At 47.1% G+C, this 17,773-nt stretch overlaps 1 pseudogene across 1 annotated transcript; it reads left to right on the top strand.

Annotated features, from left to right (window-relative positions):
• Nucleotides 1–2,882: 2,882 nt before the first annotated feature.
• On the top strand, nucleotides 2,883–6,653 carry LOC306918316 (B-cell lymphoma/leukemia 11A-like; annotated as a pseudogene). Its single transcript has 2 exons — nucleotides 2,883–3,399; nucleotides 4,804–6,653. The product of its transcript is annotated as a B-cell lymphoma/leukemia 11A-like (transcript).
• Nucleotides 6,654–17,773: the final 11,120 nt, after the last annotated feature.

Here is a 17,773-nt window from a genome sequence, read left to right as displayed (position 1 = left end):
TTTTCTTTCTCTCTCTCTCTCTCTCTCTCTCTCTCTCTCTCTCTCTCTCTCTCTCTCTCTCTCTCTCTCCTCTCTCTCTCTCTCTCAGCCCCTCCTCTCCCCCCCCCCGTGGTCTGTTTTCCACAGAGGGCTTTACAACATCATGCAAACCTGCCTCGACCCGCCCGTCCACCATCTTAGGGAGATATGGCTCATTGTCACAATCACACATTCTCTCCGTCTGTGTCTCTCTCTCTCTCTCTCTCTCTCTCTCTCTCTCTCTCTCTCTCTCTCTCTCTCTCTCTCTCTCTCTCTCTCTCTCTCTCTCTCTCCTCTCTCTCTCTCTCTCTCTCTCTGGGGCATTAGATATGGCCACCATTTGGGTTCAATGCCTGCAAATGACTTCAGAAAAAAATTGCCCTCCGGTGATAAAAAAAAAAAGGGAGAAGAGAGAATAATAAGAGAAGCAGAGAGATGAAAGCGTCCGTGGTTGCGAGAGAGGGACTGGCGGGCGGGCAGACCAACCAACGGACGCGGCGGGCGGACAGACGGGCAGACCAACCAACGCCTCCTATTTTTGCATATCTCACTTCTTCTTTTTCCGCTTTCTTCTCCTTTTCCATTCACCTGCGAGGATTTAAATATAAATCCATAAAGCGTGAAATATCAGAAAATAGAGAAGTAAATGCATGAAAAGCATTTTCACAATAGAGTCGCCCCTCCCACGCACGGATTGCACACACGCACGCACGCAACGCACACATGCACGCACCCACTCTCCTCCTGGCTTTTTTCTCTTTATTTCTCAGAGTGTGAGATGTGTGTGTGTGTGTGTGTGTGATAGACAGGCGTAGGTTTTATTAACGTGTGACCTATTATTATTATTATTAGCGTTCAGGGTTAATATGCAGCATCAGATACATGTCCCACTTTATAGCCTACGTGGCTAATTCTGTAAACCACGAGGCATCGAACGGGAGACGAGTGTGTTTAACCAGATTACGAGCACATTGTCAGGCAGATCTCAGGTCAGCGTCTAACCCTAACCCAAACGCTATTGAAGGTCAATCATTGTTTCATGTGATTTTCCTGTGATGGCTCCTCCACTATAGTGTATACATTTTGCATTCATTCATTCCATCAGTGCTCTTTGGTTTTTTAAATATAATTTGTATCCCACGATTTTGCAACCCATTTTTTCCACCCAGCGTCAATTTTCTAATGTAATCCTGGGCTCTACACTTCCTCTGCCAACCTGGGGAGGGCAGCGGACTGACCTCATGCTTCCTTCTATGCATGAGGAGTCCAAGCTGCTTCTTTTCACGTGACAGGGGGGGGAGTTTCCCTGGCCAGACGTAGCGCATGGAAGGAACATGTTATTCCGATCAGTTCCTTTCCCCTCCATCAGGCGCCCCGGGTGGCCAGGGGGAGGTAGTTTAGAGACCAGGATTACTGCATGTTTTTTGTGAGGGTACCTACCCTAGGGGACACGGGGAGAACATGTGAGGGTACCTACCCTAGGGGACACGAGGAGAAGATGTGAGGGTACCTACCCTAGGGGACACGGGGAGAACATGTGAGGGTACCTACCCTAGGGGACACGAGGAGAACATGTGAGGGTACCTACCCTAGGGGACACGAGGAGAACATGTGAGGGTACCTACCCTAAGGGACACAGGGAGAACATGCGAGGGTACCTACCCTAGGGGACACGGGGAGAACATGTGAGGGTACCCACCCTAGGGGACACAGGGAGAACATGTGAGGGTACCTACCCTAGGGGACACGGGGAGAACATGTGAGGGTACCTACCCTAGGGGACACGGGGAGAACATGTGAGGGTACCTACCCTAGGGGACACAAGGAGAACATGTGAGGGTATACCTACCCTAGGGGACACGGGGAGAACATGTGAGGGTACCCACCCTAGGGGATACGGGGAGAACATGCGAGGGTACCTACCCTAGGGGACACTGGGAGAACATGTGAGGGTATCTACCCTAGGGGACACGGGGAGAACATGCAGACTCCACACAGAAAGGCCCTTTCGCCAACCCCGCCTCGGGTATGGGCACTGATGCTTCTGGGGGGGGGGGGTCCCTGGGTCCCTGGAACAACATATTTTCAGATGGGGTTCGGCGGCCAATAACATATACTTTGTGGGGCTCCTTGACATGAAATAGTTTAAAAACCACTGATATAGAAACACAGGGTTTTTCAGAAAACGGTTAGTAGTATTTTCAGAATACATTTTGTAGAATCTATAGTCTCAGGTCTAAAATGGGTTAAACTACAGTATAGCGTCGTCGTTGTTATGTCTCACTGACAGCTGTTTGATTGTGCTGCGCTCGTTGCATATTCCTGTGTTGCCTCTGTGATGATTGGGGGGGAGTGTCTGGGATCGACTGCTTCAGTCTGAGACTACTGCTGCAGTGTGGTGACGTTGTTCTTTTTGCTGCTTGTTGTTACTCTGTGAGTTTGGAAGTAAAGGAAGAGTTGTGTTAAGCTGTGTCGTGGGCCTCACTCACACCTATACATCTAGCATACAACAATGTTGCATGGTAGATGTAAGCAAGATGTAAGTGTCATGGCCGCCCCAATGCATTTCCAATGGAAGTCACATGGTTTGATCCAACATTTTTGCCTACAAGCTGATGTATGTATGTTGTATGTGTTTCGACTGCCCCCCTCCCCCTCATACAACACGTTTGTCTCTTCAAACCATGCGTGACTCCCATTGGAAATTAATTGCGAGCTTGCAACAGTCAACAAGTCTCATGCATCAGCTATACAACATTCTGTTGTGACAGTGTGAGTGAAGCCTTAGTCTGCTGATTCACCAACACAATAGTCGTGGCTATAATATTTATTTTTGTTCCTTTGTGTTTCTCTTCGTGTTCCAGACAACAAGGACGAGCCAAGCAGCTACACCTGCACCACGTGCAAGCAGCCGTTCTGCAGCGCGTGGTTCCTCCTCCAGCACGCCCAGAACACGCACGGCTTCCGCATCTACCTGGAGAGCAGCGGAGGCGATGGGGGGAGGAGCCCGCTGACGCCCCGCGTGGGGGGCGGGGCCGCCGCCGTGGGGGGCGGGGCCGACTGCGGGGCGGCCGCGCCTTCGTCCCACCTACCCCCCCTCCTCCACGCCGTCCACCTGGCCGACGGCAGCAGCCCCTACAGCATCCTGAGGATGCCGGTAGGGGGGTCCGGGGGGGTCCGCGGTGATGGGGGAGGTCCCACCACCCCCCGCGAGGCGGTCCGCTATCCCCGCACGCCCCCGCTGTTCAGCCCGCCGCCGCGCCACCACCTCAGCCCCGATGACCTGCCGCTGGCCACCCACCACCCCAGCGCCTTCGACCGGGTGATGAGGCTCAACGCGGTGGTCCCCCTGGACCCCCTGCCCAGCATGGACTTCTCCAGGTACCATATATATCATTTATATATGTCATTTTTTCTCGTGGAAAAGAGCCCCCCCCCCCACTGTGCAAAAAAGCATGGAATACGGATGTGTATATTACAGGAAACTCCCGGTAAACTTTCCAACAGACTCCGGTAAACCCCCGAATTGCACCGTATATTAACTGTATATGCTGCTAAACTTGAGGTTTACGGGCAAATCTAGTGCCCATAATTGCCTGTTAACTCCTCTTCTCACGCAGTGCCCCCTCCTGGTTGTATATGATAAGAGAGAGGCCCTACGGTTGCACCGCTTGTGAAACAACCTTGTAAATATCTGTGTTGAAGTGAGACGCTATAGAGCGTCGCAGTCCCGCCCCCTGTCAAGTATTTATGACATGACAATAAACACAATATTTTGGACCAAACAAATAATTACAAAGAAGAAAAACAACAAATTGAGTGTTTTGGTCTTCTTTCTAATTCTTTGTTTGGCCCAAAACATTGTGTTTGTTGTCATGATTTGTCATGACAAGAGTTGGCTTTGTCCGCGGCGTAAACGTCTTTAAATAAATACTTTCTGAAAAGTCTATGAGGAAAATTAACAGAGAATCATTTCCTGGGCCCTGGTAGGAGGCGGGACTGCGACGCTCTATTGGTGATAAGCACACGGCTAACATCTTGCCAGCAAGGTGCTACCTATAGGTGTAACTTCCCATAGACAGCCCATTCATCCACACACAAAAGTCAAGAAACGTCAAACTCAGACACCAACATTGCAGCTGCAGGGAAAGCTTGAATTATCCTCTTTCTATCTGAAAGTGTTTGTTTCATAAAAATCCACTGTAGACATGTTATGAGCTTCCTGTCAAGAAATTCCTTGCATTTGATTATTTTTCTAACTGTCAGAGTTTGGAAGCACTCGTTATCAGTGAAGTCGGGTTCGACTCCCGATCCCGACGGCCTTTACTGCATGTCTTCCCCCCCATCTCTCTCCCCATTTCCTGTCAGCCTACTGTCTGTCCCTCCATAAAAAATATAAAATAAAGGTGAAAGCCACAAAAAAAAAACATTTTAAATAGCAGATCTACAAGCTCATAGCTACGAGCTTTATAGGTCTGCTATTTTTCAAAATGTGGCGCAAATCTTTGAATATATATTATTTCAGAGCGAACGTTTTTAACTCAAATCTTTGCTTCTGGGAAGGTCCCTGGAACAACATATTTTCAGATGGGGATCGGCGACCAATTACATATAATCTTGGGGGTCCTTGACATGAAAATGTTTGAGCACAGCTGACACAAAACTCAAGAAATCAAGAAAACTGTCATGATTTAGAAGGCATTTGTAGAATCGTCCTCAGGTCTAAATGGGTTTTAAACTGTAATGTGACGATAAGATGGTTCTGATTCTGATGGTGTTTTCCAGACGTCTACGCGAGCTGGCGGGCAACACCACGGGGTCCTCGTCCCCCCCCCTCGTCCCCCCCCCGCTGTCCCCCAACCGGCCCAGCCCGATGCAACGGCTGCTGCAGCCCTTCCAGCCGGGCTCCAAGCCGCCCCCGTTCTCCACCGCCAACACGCCGCCCCTCTCCACCTCCCAGTCGCCCTCCGGGGGGAACAACAACTCGCGCTCCACCCCCACCACCACCACCACCAACGCCACATCCAATGCGGCCGGCGGCCCCCAGCCCCCCGGGACCCCCCTCTCGCTCAAGGCCAAGTCTTGCGAGTTCTGCGGGAAGACCTTCAAGTTCCAGAGCAACCTGATCGTGCACCGACGCAGCCACACGGGAGAGAAGCCCTACAAGTGTCACCTGTGCAACCACGCCTGCACGCAGGCCAGCAAGCTGAAGAGACACATGAAGACGCACTGCCCGAGCGGCAAGTCGTCCTCCTCCTCGGCGCTCAACAACAACGCCAACAAGTCCGACGACGGCCTGGGCTCGGCCGCCAGCTCCCCCGAGCCGGGCACCAGCGAGCGCCTGGGGGGCAGCGCCACCGACGCCCTCAAGTCGGTGGTCGCCAAGTTCAAGAGCGAGAACACCACCAACAACAACGGCCTGGCGGTCGAGAACGGGGAGGAGGAAGAGGAGGAGGAGGAGGAGGAGGAAGAGGAGGAGGAAGAAGAGGAAGAAGAGGAGGAGGAAGAGGAGGAGGAGGAGGAAGAAGGAGAGGAGGAGGAAGGGAGGGAGGGGGAAGGGGCGGAGGAGGGGAAGGACTGCCGCTTCACGCTGCGTCTGGAGGGAGCCCGCCATCATCAGAACAGCGAGGCTCTCCACCCGCCCCGACGCACGACCACCGCGGCGTCGCAGGAGACGACCGGCGGCCACGAGGACGACTCGGAGTCGAACCGCGGAACGGTGGCGGTCAACGGCGTGGGCCCCCTCCCCCCCTCCTCCAGGAAGCTCCTACGAGGGGGAGGGGGAGGGGGGACCCGCAGCCCCTCCCCCGGGTCCCTCAGCCCGCTGTCCAAGCGTATCAAGGTAGAGAAGGACCTGGAGGAGGACCCCCCGACCACGCCCCCCAACATCCCCAACACGGAGAACGTCTACTCCCAGTGGCTGGCCGGCTACGCCGCCTCGCGGCAACTCAAGGATCCCTTCCTCGCATTGGCCATCGCGGGGAGCGGCGGGGGGGGGCGGGGGGGACTCCAGACAATCGCCCTTCGCCTCCGCCTCGGAGGAGCACTCGTCGTCGGAGAACGGCAGCCTGCGCTTCTCCACGCCGCCCGGGCTGGACGGGCTGGACGGGGAGCGCGGCGGCACGCCCTCGGGACGCAGTGGCGCCAGCACGCCACACGGCGGCGGCAGCGGCAACGGGCGGCCGAGCTCCAAGGAGAGCCGGCGCAGCGACATGTGCGAGTTCTGCGGCAAGGTGTTCAAGAACTGCAGCAACCTGACGGTGCACCGGCGCAGCCACACCGGCGAGCGCCCCTACAAGTGCGAGCTGTGCAGCTACGCCTGCGCGCAGAGCTCCAAGCTCACGCGCCACATGAAGACCCACGGGCAGATGGGCAAGGACGTGTACAAGTGCGAGATCTGCCACATGCCCTTCAGCGTATACAGCACGCTGGAGAAACACATGAAGAAGTGGCACAGCGACCGGCCGCTCTCGGCCAGCGACCGGCCGCTCTCGGCCAGCGACCGGCCGCTCTCGGCCAGCGACATTAAGACTGAGTAGTTGTAAGGCGATTGCGGCACGCGAGGGACGACGTCCGTTCCCCTCGCTTTGGCACTTCTCTTTTTTTCGGCTCCCCTCGGCTAACTGGCGGCTAACCGCGAGCTAACGAGCTAACGACGCTGAGGGGTTAGAGGACGACAGGGTCAAGACAGACACCGTGTCAGAACAGCCCCTTGTTCCTGTTTCACGTCGGGTTGGACGATATAAACGCTGAATAAATGCATGATCCATAATCGGGGGCGATGCTATGTTGCATCAAAACGACGCAAAACTATTTGAGCCTTTCTATTGTGCAATAATTTACACGTTTTGTACTTTTTTGTAAAAAACTGGACAGCATGCTCGGTGTGTTTTGGCTACTTCTAGAGAGAGAGAACATTGTGCTCCGATGGTCGCTGTTGGTTTGTAGTCGTGTTGCTGTTCAAATCCACGCTCCTGATTTTATGAACATGAGAGAAAGAAAGAAAACAAGTTAGGTATCCCACGCTGCGTAAACACACTGTTTTACATATCATGTACAGGTTGGTGTTCAAACACGATGGCATAATATTAGCATAAATGTAAAGACAAAGCAGGGTCAAATTTTACTTAAACTGGTGTTTGTGAGACATGTTTTTCCAACGCGACAACATTGAGAAAAAGATGTTGTATAATATATCAATTGGGTTGCCTAACGAAACGCTATACAGGCACTAGATGACCACATTACACATATTAGTCCTTTTACAAACAGCAGTGAAATTAACACATATGGTGTGAAAGAATAAAAGAATAAAAGAGTGCCTTGGATGTTTTACCTGCATTAGTTAATCCTCCTTTTTGCTCTAAGCTCGGAGTTTCAGCGACAGAAGACGCATACAGGTCATGTGATACATAACATAACGGAGCGCGCAGGTCATGTGATACATAACATAACGGAGCGCGCAGGTCCTTGCATCAAGCGCCTGCCGACCCTGTCCTTTAAATAGTGACTTAGCAAAGAACGTCCGTTAGCAACCAGCCGTAAAACGATATAGAACAACGACCAACGCTTATATCTCTGGTAAAATCATTTATCTGCCTGACTTGTTTATATTGTTATACTCCAGATTATGATTCTGTTTACTGGCATGTTACATGCTAAAGAGTTTGGGTGTTTGTATTTTTTTTTTGCTTGGTTTTGTGTTTTTTTATGATTTCCAGGTACGTACAGTCCAGTTCTGTTGGTCTGTTCCTCGCTGACATCTATAGGTACCTTTCAAAACCTTTCAGGCGAAAGGTACCTCTGGAAGCCACACCTCTGATGTACCATAATTCAGAAGAGGACTCTAACGAGTCGTTATTCTGATTCAACAACAAAATTAGTTGTTTTATTTTGATTTGATCCTCAAAGAAAAAGGTTTTTGCAGGTTTTATTTTTTATTTTTTTGTAAGTAGCACAAAACTGTTTTGTGGGGTTCAGGCGTGGATCTCTTTGATGTCCGCGAGGCAGGCAGTGATCAGTCACTTGAACACTAGTAGAGATTGAGTTATTTTGTTCTAAACCAGGCACATCTTTTTTCGGCAGGGTTTAGTGGGTTGGATGAGGGTTTGGGGGGTGGGGGGGTGGGGGGTGGGTTTGACCACACATGTCTATTAAACAATTCAATTGTTAATGTCCTTTTATAGCGCTTATTTCTCTTCACCATGTTAGACATTATAGAAGGTGTCCTAAAAAACAAAAATAACCTGAAAGTCTTCTATACCAATTCACATTGGGGGAAAATTGATCTAAAATCTGAAAAGAAAGAGGAAAACCTAATTAATAACGTCAGTTTTTAATTTTTTAATTTGGCCAGGCTGTTTTCTGAATTCAGCCCGTCCCGACAACGCGAAACGTTTAAAACAAATTATATAATAATAATAATAATCACACCTTTTCTCGTGTTTTGTGTTCTTTTACGTTGACACGTCTCTAGACCTCATTGTCGTAGCTTTTCTTTTCTTTCTTTTCTCCTTAGTTTGTATCATCCCGACCCCCCCCCCCCCCCCCCCCCCCCCCCCGTTAATGATATAGCACTTGTCACTCTGCCTTGGACTCTGTATCTGTCTCTCTAATCGGAGGTACAGTCGGTTGAGTATAAACAATATAAGGACTGGATTTCAGAATCCGGTGAAACGAACTATTAAACTAACTACGTGCACTGTTCACAATTTTCCCAGTTTACAAGACGGACGGTTTAAGGGAAAACTGTTGCTCTTATATATACGCTGACAGAACCGATGTGGTGTCATTATTAATGCTTCATGCAGAAGAAAAAAATACTATAAAACACACACACACACACACACACACACACACACACACACACACACAAAATAATAATACACAAGAGTGGAACTTGAAACTTTGTTGCCAGCCATGTTCTCTATAGCTCCCCCACCAGGTTGGGAGGGGGGTATCACTGCAGGAACCGCCATAAAAAACTAAATCCTGCTTCATATCAACGACAATAAATATAACTGCTCAGTACAGCGATTTTTTTTCTACAAATTTGATTAAAAAGAAAAAAAAACAAGATGAGAAAAATGCATTTTTTTTAAAAAAAAGTAACACTTTACAATATCTTTAGGGGAGAACTTTATTTAAGTTTTGTTTTTTATTTTCATTGTCGTTTTTTTCCTCTCTTGTCTTGTCTCGGTGAGAACCGAGGCTTCACTATATTATGTAATGAATATGAAAAATGAACAAGAAGTCATTGTTTTTTGCCTTTTTGCTATACACAAGTCTTCAGGTTGAAACGGGGGGAAAAAATAATTAATAATAATAATAATTGCGTCTGGGAGAGATTTACGATGATATATGAATATATAGAGAGAACTTAAAACACACATAGGAAAATGCACACTTCATGTAAGTTCCTATGCGCGTAAAAAAAAAATTACACATTTTATGATCTACTTTTTTCCTGTATTTAGAATGGTATTTGAAAAATTAATGTTCACTTAGCGTAGGCACTTATAGTATTTATGTTGGAGCCTGTATTTTTTAAAACTGTTTTTTGCCTGTAACTCTTTCGAGGTTTCAATGTACCCCTTTTATTTTATTTTTTTGTTTTTCTTTCTGTAGTGAAAGTGAAAGTATCCCAACAAGCTGCCACCGTATATTTTCTTAATTTGGCAGGATAATATAGTGTGAATAATTTGTACGCTTGAAAATATGTTTTTTTTGTTTTTTGTTTTTTTTTGTTTTTAATAAAAAAAAACATTGTGGGCGTTCCCTAAAGGGGTGAGAGGTCATGTGATGGCCTTTTTCAGGCAGTCCCCGTTTGGAGACAAGGACCACACAACGAGGCGATTTAAAAAAACAGGTGGTTTGTACATAATCTTTTTAGTTTTTGTTTTTATATATATATTTTTTTTCTCTCTCTCCTCCTCCTGCCATTTTATATGCAGTAATACAAGCTATTGTTGGGTTTTTTTCTCCTCGGTAGTCGAAAACTTTTTACTTGTCCCGTCACATGCGTCACGTCACGTCACGTTACGTTACGTCATGTCGCAACACCTTGATGACATTCCAGCCATGTTTGAAAATAGAGCTCTAGTCATATGCAATCAGTCCGACAGCAATCTGAAAATTATTTGCAGTTTTGTATGTTGTATTTTTTTTGTTTTATCTTTTTTTTTTCATTGCCAAAAGACACATGGTGCTTTATTAATTTAAATGTGGTACATCTCGTATGCAAAGCATATTCTAAAAACGAAAAAACCGTTAATCATTAACCACTTTATAACCCTGGGCATCGCCATTGTTTTGGGCGTGTCATTATAGGTGAAATAAATAAGTAAATTGTAAAAAAAAAAAAATCGAAGAATTTCGAAAACTTATTCCGAAAATAACCGTTTTTCCTACAAGCTCGCCAACACGTCGTCTCGCTCGCGTGGCGCTTTGTGCTCATGCGGCGTTGCGGGCTATTTCCGATACGATTTAGAAAGTCTGTTGTGGGTTATAAGCGATTAAGTTGTGGTTATAAGTGAAGTTAAAAAGAAAAAAGAAGAAACTCTTCGGTACATGTTTTCAAAGACGACGGTAACGATGAGGTACATGTTTTCAAAGACGACGGTAACGATGAGGTACATGTTTTCAAAGACGACGGTAACGATGAGGTACATGTTTTCAAAGACGACGGTAACGATGAGGTACATTTGCAGCATCGTTGCGTTGTCCGCCTTCTGTTTTTTTTTCCTGTGTTTATTCTACAAGCTATTTTGTTCTGACATGACCTTGAACTTGACCTCCTATACACAGGCTGTCATTATTTATTACGACGACAAAACACACGCACGCACGCACGCACGCACGCACGCACGCACGCACGCACGCACGCACGCACGCACGCACGCACGCACGCACGCACACACACACACACACACACACACACACACACACACACACACACACACACACACACACACACACACACACACACACACTCCGCGTAGAACGGAGTGACCACGCGTTGGGTTTTGTTTCCTCTCCTGTCGAACTCTGTTCTGTTCTGATGACCAAAGGTCAAAGGTCATTTGACCACCAGTCGTGAATTCTATGCTGTATTATGTTGCTATTATTTTATTTTATTCTTTTCTTTTTTTTCATTTTTTGTTTTTAATGAAGATGCCACTCTATTTTCAACTGTTGTCTGAATTATTCTCTTCACTCAGCCATTTTGTCTTGGGGAAAAAAAATAAAATAAAAAAGTATTACATATAATTCATGGGATTTTGCATTGCTTTTCATTTAGTAGTTTCGTCGATCTTTTTTCCAATATAATTCATGGGATACAAACATTATTAACTATGAACTACTATAGTGATAATTTTCTTAACTGATCGATTATTAAAACAAGGCTTTTCCTCGAGATGAGCCTCGTCTTGGACCCTTGGAGGACTCTATTATGCATTATACTAAAAAGAAAGGGTTGATTTCATATTTCTTATAGTTACGACAAACACAATATCGATAATGTGACTATAGGTCCTATATCGTACTCACCTATAGGACTATAGGTGAGTACGATGAAGATTGTTGGTCTGAATGCATTAAATCTTCTCAGATTGTTGGTCTGAATGCATTAAATCTTCTCAGTCTACTTTTCTAAGTAACAGGTTCAAAGAGATGCAGTATAGCACTGTACAAAAAGCATGGAATACGGATGTGTATATTACAGGAAACTCCCGTTAAACTTTCCAACAAACTCCGGTAAACTCCCGAATTGTACCATCACACCTGTATATTACCGTATATTAACTGTATATGCTGCTAAACGTGAGGTTTACGGGCACAATACAGTGCCCATAATTTCCCGTTAACTCCTCTTTTCACGCAGTATAGGATACTTCGTAGACAACACAGAAGACCTGAATTTTTTTTTGTGCATTAAATGCAAAAAAGCGGTTGGTACGTATATACACTGTTTCTGGGAATGTCCCAAGATAGCCAGGTTCTGGTCTTGTGTGACAGAAGAATTGAGTTCAATTATGAAGTCTACGATCTGTAAAGATCCTGGGCACACAAAAAAACAAAAAAAACAAGGCTGATATAAATACAGCAAGATGTTGTGGTCTCTTTTTACCATATTAAAGAAGAAAAGCGGGCGGGCTAGTATAGTAGCCGTCGCTTTAAAACAAGCGTCTCATCATGCAGCGCCCATCGAAACCCTGCAGGCTCTGCAAGAAAAGGTAGTCCCAGGAGTTAATCTCCTTATCTGTGTGTGTGTGTGTGTGTGTGTGTGTGTGTGTGTGTGTGTGTGTGTGTGTGTGTGTGTGTGTGTGTGTGTGTGTGTGTGTGTGTGTGTGTGTGTGTGTGTGTGTGTGTGTGTGTCTTTGGCCTTGTCAGGTCATCTGCGTTCTATCTGCAACAGTCTGGGCTCTATATCCTCCGCCCCCCCCTCCCCCCTCACAACCCCAACCCCCCCCCCCCTTTTTCCTGGATCTCTGTCCAGCTTCCTCTAAAGAACTAAGTACACTATTTACTCAAATACTTAAAGGTATATTCAGTGATTTGACTTAATTCAAATATCACTTATTTTTTCTTTTTTTCTGGATAATCCTCCCTACTATAGAGTGTGCTGACCATATAAGGAGTTCCTCCCTGTCCCCAGTGAGCCCCTGGGGTCAAAAAACCCTAGTTTCAGTTTTGGTGGCGGGTGGCAAAGCCTTCATCCAATCAGGATGAGAGGGGCCTTCCTCCAATCATGATCGACTGGGGGCGGGCCTTGGTGCACATGCTGTTGGCCTGTTGCACTTCCCCCCACTGTAGAGCGTGCATGTGCACATTTTGTTACAGGGGCGGACTGGGTGGTTTTCCAAATCACCCAAATCACTGAATGCTCCTTTAAGTATTTGACATATTTTCATTCTTACTTTATCCCATTTAGGCCTGACCTCAAAATTTTAATATTTTCACGATTTTTCAAAAATAGCAGACTTACAAGCTCGTAGCGCGCCACTCAGTGGCGCGCTATGAGCTTGGACATTCTGTATAATGATGGATGTATAATGAGTATATATACTATATACTTTCATACTTTTGGTATTTTAAGTACCTTTTGATACCTGCAATACTTTTGTACTTTTTAACACGAGTACTTAGATTGTAGTATATATATATATTTTTTAATTTTTATCCCACGATTTTTGCAACCCAGTTTTTTCACCCAGTGCCAATTATCTAATGTAATCCTGGGCGCTACACTACCTCTGCCAACCTGGGGGGGCAGTGGACTGAGTGGACTCATGCCTCCTTCTATGCATGAGGAGTCCAATTGCTGCTTCTTTTCACCTGACAGGGGGGAGTTTCCCCGGCCGGACGTAGCACGTGGAAGGAACACGTTATTCCTACCAGTTCCTTTCCCCTCCATCAGGCGCCCCGGCTGGCCAGGGGGAGGTAGTTTAGAGACCAGGATTACTGCATGTTTTTGTGAGGGTACCTACCCTAGGGGACACGGGGAGAACATGTGAGGGTACCTACCCTAGGGGACACGGGGAGAACATGTGAGGGTACCTAACCTAGGGGACAGGGGGAGAACATGTGAGGGTACCTACCCTAGGGGACACGGGGAGAACATGTGAGGGTACCTACCCTAGGGGACACGGGGAGAACATGTGAAGGTACCTACCCTAGGGGACACGAGGAGAACATGTGAGGGTACCTACCCTAGGGGACACGAGGAGAACATGTGAGGGTACCTACCCTAGGGGACACGGGGAGAACATGTGATGGTACCTACCCTAGGGGACACGAGGAGAACATGTGAGGGTACCTACCCTAGGGGACACGAGGAGAACATGTGAGGGTACCTACCCTAGGGGACACGGGGATAACATGTGAGGGTACCTACCCTAGGGGACACGGGGAGAACATGTGAGGGTACCTACCCTAGGGGACACAAGGAGAACATGTGAGGGATACCTACCCTAGGGGACACGGGGAGAACATGTGAGGGTACCTACCCTAGGGGACACGGGGAGAACATGTGAGGGTACCTACCCTAGGGGACACGGGGAGAACATGTGAGGGTACCTAACCTAGGGGACATGGGGAGAACATGTGAGGGTACCTACCCTAGGGGACACGGGGAGAACATGTGAGGGTACCTACCCTAGGGGACACGGGGAGAACATGTGAGGGTACCTACCCTAGGGGACACGGGGAGAACATCCTGGGGGACACGGGGAGAACATGTGAGGGTACCTACCCTATAGATTGCAGTATTGATACTTTTATACTTACAAACATGCAAGTATACCTTTTTTTTCCACCTCTGTCCGTCATCACCCATAGCGTTTCTGTCTTATCTCTTTCCTCTCCCTCTCTATGTCACGCACACACACACACACACACACACACACACACACACACACACACACACACACACACACACACACACACACACACACACACACACACACACACACACACACACACGTTTCTGTCTTCTCCCCCTCCTCTCCCTCTCCTCTCCACCACAGCGAGCGAGCGAGACCTGCGGGCCAACGTGACAGACTAATCACCCTCCTTGTCCGAGCCTGGCGCTGTTTGCCTAGCAGGGCCAGATTAGAGTTCACCGATAGAGAGAGGTTACTGCTCAGAGAGAGAGAGAGGTTCCTGCTCAGAGAGAGAGAGAGGTTCCTGCTCAGAGAGAGAGAGAGGTTCCTGCTCGGCCCAGGTGTTGACAGTTAAGATAAAGCAGAGTCCCGAGGAAGTGGGGGTGGCTGTGTTGGGAAAGAGGATTTGTGTGTGTCACTGTGTGTGTGAGTGTGTGTGTGTAGGGTGTGCGTGTGTGTGTGTTTGTGTAGTGGGTGTGTGTGTGTAGTGTGTGTGTGTGTGTGTATGTAGTGTGTGTGTGCCTGTGTGGTCATGCACAGACATGCACACATCATATCCATCGGAGGGTGCCTCAACCTCCCCCCCCCCCCCCCCGTCTCCCCCAGCCCCCCCCCCCCCCCCCCCCTATCCCACCCCCGTCTCGGATCTCCCAAGTTCAATGTCAGGACGGAGGGTGGGAGGGAGCGACACACACACACACACACACACACACACACACACACACACACACACACACACACACACACACACACACACACACACACACACACACACACACACACACACACAATGCTCCGGCCGGCCCACAGATCAGATCCCGCCACCAACCAACCAACCCATGGAAAGCAAGCATATATTTATTTTTCTTCCTTCCCATAGCGGATTCTGTGGGCATAATTTATGTTCTTAACACTCCCAACGCGGATCGCGTATCAATACGTTATCAATTAATCAAACGTCGGGTGCGGATCACGTATCAATACGTTTCAATCACTTTTTTATAGAATACTTTCATTCATCTTTTTACCCACCCGGACAATGAAGAACCATCGCCCTATCATTGCTGCTTACTCCCGCTCACGTGATCAGAAAAAAAAACAAAAAACAAAAACCCCCCTCCCCTCCTGAAAACAGGAGGGCTGGCCGCTTTACGTGTGAAGCCAGTTGAACGCTGAACGGAACGCTGCCTATTGCCTAAACACATATGCACCAGATCGGCATTGCAATGCATAACATCTGCAACACACATGGACAGATGCATGTTTCCTTCTTCATACTGTAGCGACCAAACGATCCCCGAGCCTACAATACTACGAACTAACCACAGTATCGAGGGGCTGCCACGACAAGACAGTGTTCCGTTGGTGGATCACGTATCGCCATGCAGAGCCGTCATAATCGGAGATCGCTCAGACGTGTGATTGTAACGCTTTTTTATTCATTATAATTGTAGTGATAAGACCGCAATGAACGCGTCGGGGACGTAATCGACCCGGGTGTAATGTATAACGAACTTTTCCGCGACCTAAACCGTGGTGTTGTCATCTGTGGAAGTCATTTTTTCCTTCTCGTCGACATCACAGCCGGGTGACGCTTTTTTCCCCCTCCATCGCCCCCAAGCTGCATGCCCATAGCCTGGCTTGGCCAGCCTCATAGCGGGGATTCACTGAAGATTCTTCCCCGGAGGAAACATCAGTGAACCCTCGCTATGAGTCTGGCCGTGCCAGGCTAGCATGCCCAGGCATGTTCCCCTACACTAGCTTGAAAAACAAAATCAGCTGATGACAACGCGTCTCGCCGTTATACTATAGTTCTGAACCGAACGGTGGAATGGGACTTTTTATAGCCGTACGGATCAAGACTTTTGCTGCCCAATGTGCCCATGACCCCCCCCCCCCAATGTTACTGCGATCAAAACAATGAAAGCAGTGAGATAGATTAGGCGAGGCGGCAATCATCATCAAAAAGAAAGCATAGTTATGAAGGTTTATAGTCAGACATTGACAGGCAGATATAACAATAAACACAATAAATATGCTATACATCCTATACATCGAATGAAAGCCCTGAATGTGTACTTTTACGAGGAAAATAGTAAACATTGATCCCATGTACAGTTTGTCATAAATTGGATACTGGGTGGATGCACATTGCGCCCACCAGATATAACTGCAGAGAAGACATGGACCCGAACTCAATATTCACAAAATAAGGCCTATAGCGACATATAAATACTATATACCGTATGAAACAGAAGACTCTCTGCTTTCATAAGGAAAAAAAATGTACTGTAATAATAAAAAAATCACACCCCTGTGAAGTGAGCAGTGCAACTCTACTTCTCTACTTATTCACTACAGCTCGCTATATACGGACTGAGGCAGAAAGTCATGTAAACCTTTTATTTACAGTTTGGTCTGTAAACTTCTACTGTAATAATAAAAATCACACCCCTGTGAAGTGAGCGTTGCAACTGTTCTGTACTTATTCACTACAGCTCGCTATATACGGACTGAGACAAAGTCATGTAAACCTTTTATTTACAGTTTGGTCTGTAAACTTCTACTGTAATAATAAAAATCACACCCCTGTGAAGTGAGCGGTGCAACTGTTCTCTACAGTTGCACCGCGCAACTATAAAGAACAGTTGCACCGCTCACTTCACAGGGGTGTGATTTTTATTATTACAGTAGAAGTTTACAGACCAAACTGTAAATAAAAGGTTTACATGACTTTCTGTCTCAGTCCGTATATAGCGAGCTGTAGTGAATAAGTACAGAACAGTTGCAACGCTCACTTCACAGGGGTGTGATTTTTATTATTACAGTAGAAGTTTACAGACCAAAATGTAAATAAAAGGTTTACATGACTTTCTGCCTCAGTCCGTATATAGCGAGCTGTAGTGAATAAGTAGAGAAGTAGAGTTGCACTGCTCACTTCACAGGGGTGTGATTTTTTTATTATTACAGTACAATTTTTTTCCTTATGAAATTTTGTGAATATTGAGGAGTTCACGTCCATGTCTTCTCTGAAGTTATCTGGTGGGCACAAGCTGCATTCAATAACCAATTACTGTCTAACTGTAGATGGGATCAATGTTTACTGTTTTCCTCGTAAAAGTACACATTCAGGGCTTTCATTCGGTGTATAGGATGTATAGGATATTTATTGGGTTCAATTTTATATCTGCCTGTCAATGTCTCTGACTTTAAACCATCCATAACTCTGCTCGCTGTTCAAGATAACCACTTCCAGGCAAATGCAGGTGTTGCAAAAAGGTCAATATCTCCAGAATGGAACATGGTAAAATCAAAATGTATTTTTTTAATTGAAGTGGACAAGTTCAGCTTTCTTTTGATGTAGGCGTGTG

This window comes from Electrona antarctica (assembly GCF_951216825.1).
Source record: "Electrona antarctica genome assembly, contig: scaffold_1298, whole genome shotgun sequence".
Taxonomy (NCBI): domain Eukaryota; kingdom Metazoa; phylum Chordata; class Actinopteri; order Myctophiformes; family Myctophidae; genus Electrona; species Electrona antarctica.
Note: the sequence above shows the minus strand (reverse complement) of the source record. Positions and strands in the feature narration are given on the sequence as shown.